Raw genomic sequence first — 7,292 nt, 5'->3', positions numbered from 1 at the left:
ACAAACCTCAGGGTCATCCTATGCCCCCAGGGCCATTTCCACCCCCCATCTCCTGCTGCTGAATGGTCCTTGATCCTGGTGCATCATTTGCCATGCCTAAGACTGTGGATGGACCCTGTTAGAGCACTTTGAAATCAAAATGAAAAGAAAGGCATTCTTCTGTGAAACATCATTACCACCCTGCCAGCAAAGTGTGAATTGCAAGAGTTTCCAAAATAAAAATAAATGTGTTTGTATTAGTCCCTTACCCTTGGCATCAGGCCCATACTGCCAGTTCTCATAACATTTACAGGGAAACTGGCATACACAACAGTGCAGCAAACAAAAGGAAATTCTGTGAGAATCAGATCAAAACATACCAAACAGGACTTGATACCAGAAAAGCAAAGACAAGCTTCACCTGGGCAAGGAACTTGTAGCTGTAGTCACTGACATTAACAGATCTGCCACGGCAGAGGGAAGAAAACAGGCTCCCAAGTATCTGCAAAATAGCATTTTTCAGGTTTTCTTTTAAATAAATAGATTTGGAAAGTATTGCTAAGAGGGAAAAAAAGCTTAAAGGATTTAAATATTCCAAATAACATGCCAGTACTTCAGCACCTCTGGTTCTGCTGTGGCACAGCTCAGCCCCTGCCAGCAGTTCCCTACCCCACTGGAAGGAGAGCTGGGCTTCCAGTGCCACTCTCAGCAAATTTCTACTTTCTAAGCAGCAAGCGCCTGAACAAGAGAAACCCTCCTATCAGCACTAGCAGCTGTGCCCACAGCACAAACAGCACAGGCACGTACGCTGCAAAACCTCAGCGTTTGCTTGTGTGTAAACAGCACACTTCTGGAAAGGCAGAGAGAATATTTTCAGAGTAAATACTGCAAAGATTTTGTGTCCTTTAGGATGTCAGAAAGCCACTGTGATCCACTGCTCATCTTCCCCACTTACCTCCTGCTTAGCTAAGGTGCCTCTAGAACTCATGGGAATCACAACCACATCTCGCAAGCCTGTTTTCCTCCCTGCAACAATGGGAGGAACTTTTCCTCTTACAGCAGTCCAGCTCCTTGGTGTGCTACCCTGCCTAATGTTAGCTTACAGACATTAAAATACCAACCAGTTCCAGAGCAGGAAAGGAAGCCAGAGGAACAAATTTCTAAACCTCACCACTAGAATGGCAGCTGCTGCCCCATGAAGGTAAGTAGGGAGAAATGGGGGAGGCCCCTCACTGCCCAACTCGATCCCAGAAATACTTACAAAGGTATGAGACAGATGGAAGAAACACACAAGCTAAAGCATTGAGGCAGAAGACCATCTCTACCCCGAATTATTATTTTTCAGAAACAGAGCAGCCCTCCAAGACCCCAAAGATACCTTCCCTTATGCAACTGCAGCTGATGGAAAAGAACACTTGTTTGATGCAGATGCCAGGACTTTGAGACTAGGACTTTAATTTAAAGAGCCCACTCCTGAAAGGTGTCCCTTTCTCAGCTTTTGACTTGGGAGGAAGCAGGAGGAGACAAGAAAGGACTGATGCTTTCTTTTCTTAACCACCTACACAAGTACTTTTTCAAAACATGTAGAATTATAGCATGTTATGTTTGAATTAAGTAGCCTGGGGGGAGAAGGTCTCAGTAACAGAGGAAAGAAAAGCTAGGAAAAATACTACAAAGAAAATTGGTTTATTTAAAACCTGAAGAAAAATGAAACTTAGAAGAGAGTGTTTTGGTCCAATCCTGGATGAAGCATACTCAAGTAAAACACCTGTCCAGAAGAAAACCTCATGCTGCACAAAACTGTTACTTGCAGACTGAGCATAAGGGCTTCATCAGCTGAAAAGGAATCTCCCTCAGGTTAAAGGCCAACACTGCTGGTCACCCACCAGCCAGGCAGCTCCACCATCCTCACTCTTTTCTATGAGGATGAAGGGCACACAGATGAAATTACAAGTCTAGAACCTAGGTACCCCTTACAGGCTTGAGGACCTTGACACCACAGGTGTTTGCAAGAGCCTCTTTTTTCTCTAGCTGCATCAGGACAGTATTTCAGATCTGATTTACTGTCTAGACACAGCATACTATCACACAGGACAAGTGAAGAAGACTGAGAGCAGCAGAGTGTGGAAAACAGACTGGCCCAATCTTTTTCTTTCTTTTAAAACAGTACAGTGTGCAGTCCACATCAACATCCTCACAAAAATGCTGGATCTGTCCTGCACCTCAGAAGCTGACTGCTGAAAACAATCCAGAATACAATTAAAACATGGATTCTGTTAACTTTCACTTCCCTCTGCAATTTTGTAACCGTCTCATCCATCAATTTTGAAAGAACATTAATAGTGGCATCAGCTGGCTCTCCACCTCCTCTGCTGAGCCAGCTTTTTCCAACCCCTGTCCCTGCCTCTAAGCATCTGACCACAGATGCTGTGAGGAAGAGGAGAGGAGAGAGGCAAACCAGGGGTGGAGAGAGGCCAGCAGGGCACACCTAACACGGGGGCCACCCTACAGAGGAGCTGGTTTTTTCCCAGGGCAGCTATTGCAACTTACAGTGCCTGAAGGTCTGCCTAAACATGCTCACTTCAAAAGAAAACCGCACACACAAAATAGAGAGAACAAAGTTCTATCAGGGATTAAGTGAAGCCTATCCAAGCACAGACCAAATCCTAGGCACACAGGCTCACCACCACCTTCCACAGGCTGGAGATGCCTATGCAAGTGTTTTTTGCTGTTTACTTTCTCCCCCCACAAAACCTGTCCCTCACCTCTTTAAGATGTGTAGATGTCTCCATTGATACAAGCCATTTCTCCCAGTAACTTTCCAGAGGCTTGACAAAGTCCCTGGAACCCCAAGAACTTTCAGGTAATAGCTGAAGACCAGTCCCATGTTCCTGTTAATTGTCTCTCCTCAAACACATGAAGTTCAGTAACCAAATACTGGCTCTTGGACTTACAGCAGCAATGCAAGTAGAAAAACCAGCTGGTGCCAATTTTTAGCATCTGGCTTATTAATTATTTTTGTAAAGGTGTACAATCCTTGGAGTCATCTGAAACTTTTTAAGACACTCTGACATTATTTTATTAATCTAGTTTGACATGGTTTATAGTGATCATGGCCATGATTCATACCACAAACTCCCAAGAACACAAGCCTGACTTTTAAATTATTATCATCCCAAATGTTTCACTGCAGGTCAGCCTGGTCTGTTCCAAGACCAGATTTGTTGGCAACCATATTTTCTTTGCTGGTACATCCACTTTTCCTCATCTAGTAAAATGAAACAAAAAATCCTTAAGTTCATAAAGAAAGCCTATTGTTATGGTCATTTGAACACAATCAGAAATTGTCTACATCGTCCTCTCTTACTGCTGTGTGAGGTTGGTATTAAACCACCCCCCTCCGCTGAATAAAGATGTAGGAAGAGACTCATTGTAAATTGGTCAGAAGACAGAAGTGCAGACATCTAATGACTTGCTGGAACAACAGACACCACTTTTCTGGAAAGCAGCCAAGTTCACCAACTTGCATTTCAGCTGGAAGCTCAGCCTCCAGAACCCGCACACTCTTTCTTGCACTATCATGCTGCTATTCATTTCCAGAAAATAAAAAAGCATGAGCAATTAGTGTTCCTCACTATGAATTGTTGCAATTTCAGTAACATATTTCACCCCATAGAAGGTAGGTGACATCAAGCAAGACTGCGTACAACAAAATACTGAAGAACAGGGTGGAACACAACATATTCTTTAGATATAAGGTATAAATAGAGTTAGCCTAAAGCAGCCATTTCCCCATAGCTCGATCTCAAAGTATTCCCACAGTAATGGCTGTGGTCTAAAAGTAAGGAAGATGAATCTTTTAAAATGCTTCAAAGGCACTGGGCTGGCTTTCACCTACAGTTTGAATAGGCAAAAATTACAGATCTACACTAGAATCAAGATTGTACATAACTGTACCAGGCTATCTGGGACCTCTGGAAAATTATAAGTGGCACCAGAAACAACAGGCTAAGGTGATGTTACATGAGAACATGGAGAGAAGCAGATAGCATTTGTTAGGGGAACACAGAAACAGAGGGAGGACTGGGAAGGGCAAGTTTAAGGGGATTACTAGGCTGCCACGCAGTGCAGAGCAAAAGAGACACAAACAAGTTAGAGAGGACTTGGGAAGCACTAGAACTCTGCCTACCCCATCCTTAACTGGGATCTGAGGATATCCAGACTCTGGGCTGCAAAGCCCCCCACAGTTACAGCACCACACAACCTGCTGAGCATGTCATCCCCCTCCAGCCACTGACCACCATGCATAACAAACAGGGCTTCCTCACCAGGCCCTTATCTCATGGGCTAGAAATTAATGTTACATCCCAAGGGTCTGTGCTCTCTGGATGACTCAGGCCACTGCAGATTCACATGACAAGGCCTAATTTTTATTTATCTCCTGCTTTTCCCTTTGTGCAGTTATAAAATTAAACCTAGCTATGGTATTTTTTTAATACAAAGACTGCAAACTTGGTCACTTCAAAATTAGGAGGTGTCATGAAGACTGCCTATACAGCCTTCACCCTACCTCTGTATATATCTGCACTGACTCCAATTCAATGATCACAAACCATTTGAGCTCTAGAAATGAACTGCTTTCAAAAAAAGGCAGTTAAGGTTGTGTGATAAAAGCAACAGCTATCCCTCAAACCCTGACTCTCTCGGTGAATGTCAGAAACAGTGCACAAAGCAACACAGGAAGAGAGAGACAACCACCTTGCATGAGGAAGTTGGACATAGCACCTACAGGCAGGAATTACCTCCTCCTTAGCTTCACACTTAACTTTTTAAGAAGTTCAGCAAGTCTCTGAAACCAGTTTTCTCTTCAGGTGACCCCTAATGGGGCAGTTCCACGCTCAAGTCAAGGCATTTAGGGCTAATCTACAGACACCAGCAGCTGAGGTCAGCTGTCCTTACACTTCCAGCAGATGAACTGCTACATCATGCCAGGTATTCTGGGATGAGTGAAAAATAAAATCATACCCAAGTATCTCTTTGATGTAGCCAAAATTGAAGGTGCTTCTATCTCCTGAGATTGATTTGTTCTTCATTCCTCAACTATGAAAACACAGACAATACCTGTACCTGATATGCTGCAAGAATAACTTCTCCACCTGAGAAAGCTCTCCAGGAAGGAATTAGCAACTGTTCAGTTCAAGGTCTGGGTAGGGTGTAAATTAAATAGATGTAGAGACACAGGGAGAAAGTAAATGTGGGGAAGAGAAAATGAATTATGCAGCAATTACCTATCCAGTGAAAAAGGGACTCTGTGAAAGGGAAAAAATGATGCAATTACAGAATTAAAGATTGTATCATAATGCAGATGCAAAGGGGCGTTCTGCAACATTAGCCCTGGAACTTCATTGCTTTTGTCCGCCTGATTTTGTAACCCCATTGTTCCCCTGATATCATTATTTCGTAAGCAATTGAAATGCAACACAATTATGTGATCATATGTTTATATCTTTTCATCATTAATAACATGTGGAACAACCAGCAGCCTCTGCTCCCAACATGATGGATGTCTCCAGCAGATGGCTGTGAACAACTCCCTTTCTTCCACCTTTATCTGAGGTAAAGAGCAGGGAGAAGAAAGTGAGCTTTTATGCTTCAATTCCATGCACAAACATTTGAGGATTTTGGGGTTGTTTCAGAGGACAAAACCAAGACCAATATCAATCACCTACTCTGAAGCTGATTGTCACAAACCAGATTTTATGAACAGAGGCACTGAGCAGCTGATGTGCTTTGCCCAAGGTCAGAAGGAAAGCTCCCAAGGCCTGGATCCCAACTGACCCCACTAACAGCCTTCTGCCCAAGCCACTGAATCCCTCCTACCTCCACAATAACACTTTTTAAAGTGTAATCATTGCTCCTAACTGCAGGTCAGGGAAGAAGCCCATGATCTCCAGGCTGTGTTTCTGTGTTTGTGGGTAGATGCAGCCAATGAGCAACTTCAGGGAGAGCATCAGATAAAATACAACTGGCAAGCAAACATTACAGCTGTATGTGTTCATGCTGAATGATAATTGTTATATTGGGTCTTTTAAGTAAATTACCTTGCATACATCTGACTTCAGGCCAATTGCCAACATGTTTCTCAGTGTCTGGGTCACCCTGCTTTGTGAGAGAAAGCAGCTGCAATAGCAACAACCCAACTTGTTTTATTTGCAAGATGGTATTAGCTGGCAAGAGGCAGTACGTCTGACACCATGTTCCCTATGCATGCTTCATGCTTTTTAAAAAGTCTTATTTGCTTTTCTGTCCCCAGTTGCAAACACACACCCAGGCTTTCTTTTAAGTAATACTTTCACCCTTTTCTGTGGGGTGCTGGCAGCTACTACCACAAGCTTTACATGATCTTGTGCACCTAACAAAGCAAGTTTCACTTCTATCTTTCCCCATCCTCAGAGCAGAGTTTGCAAAACCTAGAGCTATCAAATCCCTGAGGGGCAGTCAGAGCCTGCAGTGTCCCAGGCACTCAGGTCACACCATCTCTTCACAGTGCATATCTTTTGGAAAAGCTCCACCATGGAAAAGTCCACTGTGGCTGGTAATGGAAACACTGCAATCCTTCCTCCTTGGCATGCATGCCGCCCTCCTGCTCAGTTCAGTTTAAAAGCTAACAGAGAAAGCACTGCACCATCTCTAAAGGTATAGGGGTAGCACAACACATCTAACAAGAACAGGCAAGATAACACCACAGCCATGTGTGACCCCACATCTGCCTGCTTCAGGATTTCTGAAGCTTGAGTGGCTGCTGGCACCTTCAGAGGAGGGGCCTGCAAAGTCCTGTCCAAGCCCAAGAGTCCATTCTACCACAGTCACATACCATGCCAAGCTACCGGTGGTCAGACATGGTGTTTATGGAGGGGAAAAGAAGTGAAGCAAGAGATGTTCTGCTTCACTAAGTGACATATCCCTAACAGAGTAGAGAATTGCATGTGGATGCCAGAGATGCCCAGGCAGAGATTTTGTGTGGGGAAAGGGAATAGCATTTTGCCTCATTAGCATGACTTGATGCTCCACATCCTCTGCAAACCATGATGGGGAGCCAGCTATAGAGTTGCTCCCTTCACCTCACCTTGACAGATGCATCTGGTTTTACCTAGATCTATATGGGTGTTTGAGATTTACCTTGGCCCTCTAAGGTGTCACATAATATTTTGACATTAGAATCTGACACCGGTGGTCTCTGCAGGGCCATGCTCTATGCTCCACACCAACAGGTATGCATCATCTGACAATCAGCAGCAACAAAAAGGGTAACA

The sequence above is a fragment of the Ammospiza nelsoni genome, chromosome 1 (genome assembly GCF_027579445.1).
Source record: "Ammospiza nelsoni isolate bAmmNel1 chromosome 1, bAmmNel1.pri, whole genome shotgun sequence".
NCBI classification, from domain to species: Eukaryota; Metazoa; Chordata; class Aves; order Passeriformes; family Passerellidae; genus Ammospiza; species Ammospiza nelsoni.
Note: the sequence above shows the minus strand (reverse complement) of the source record.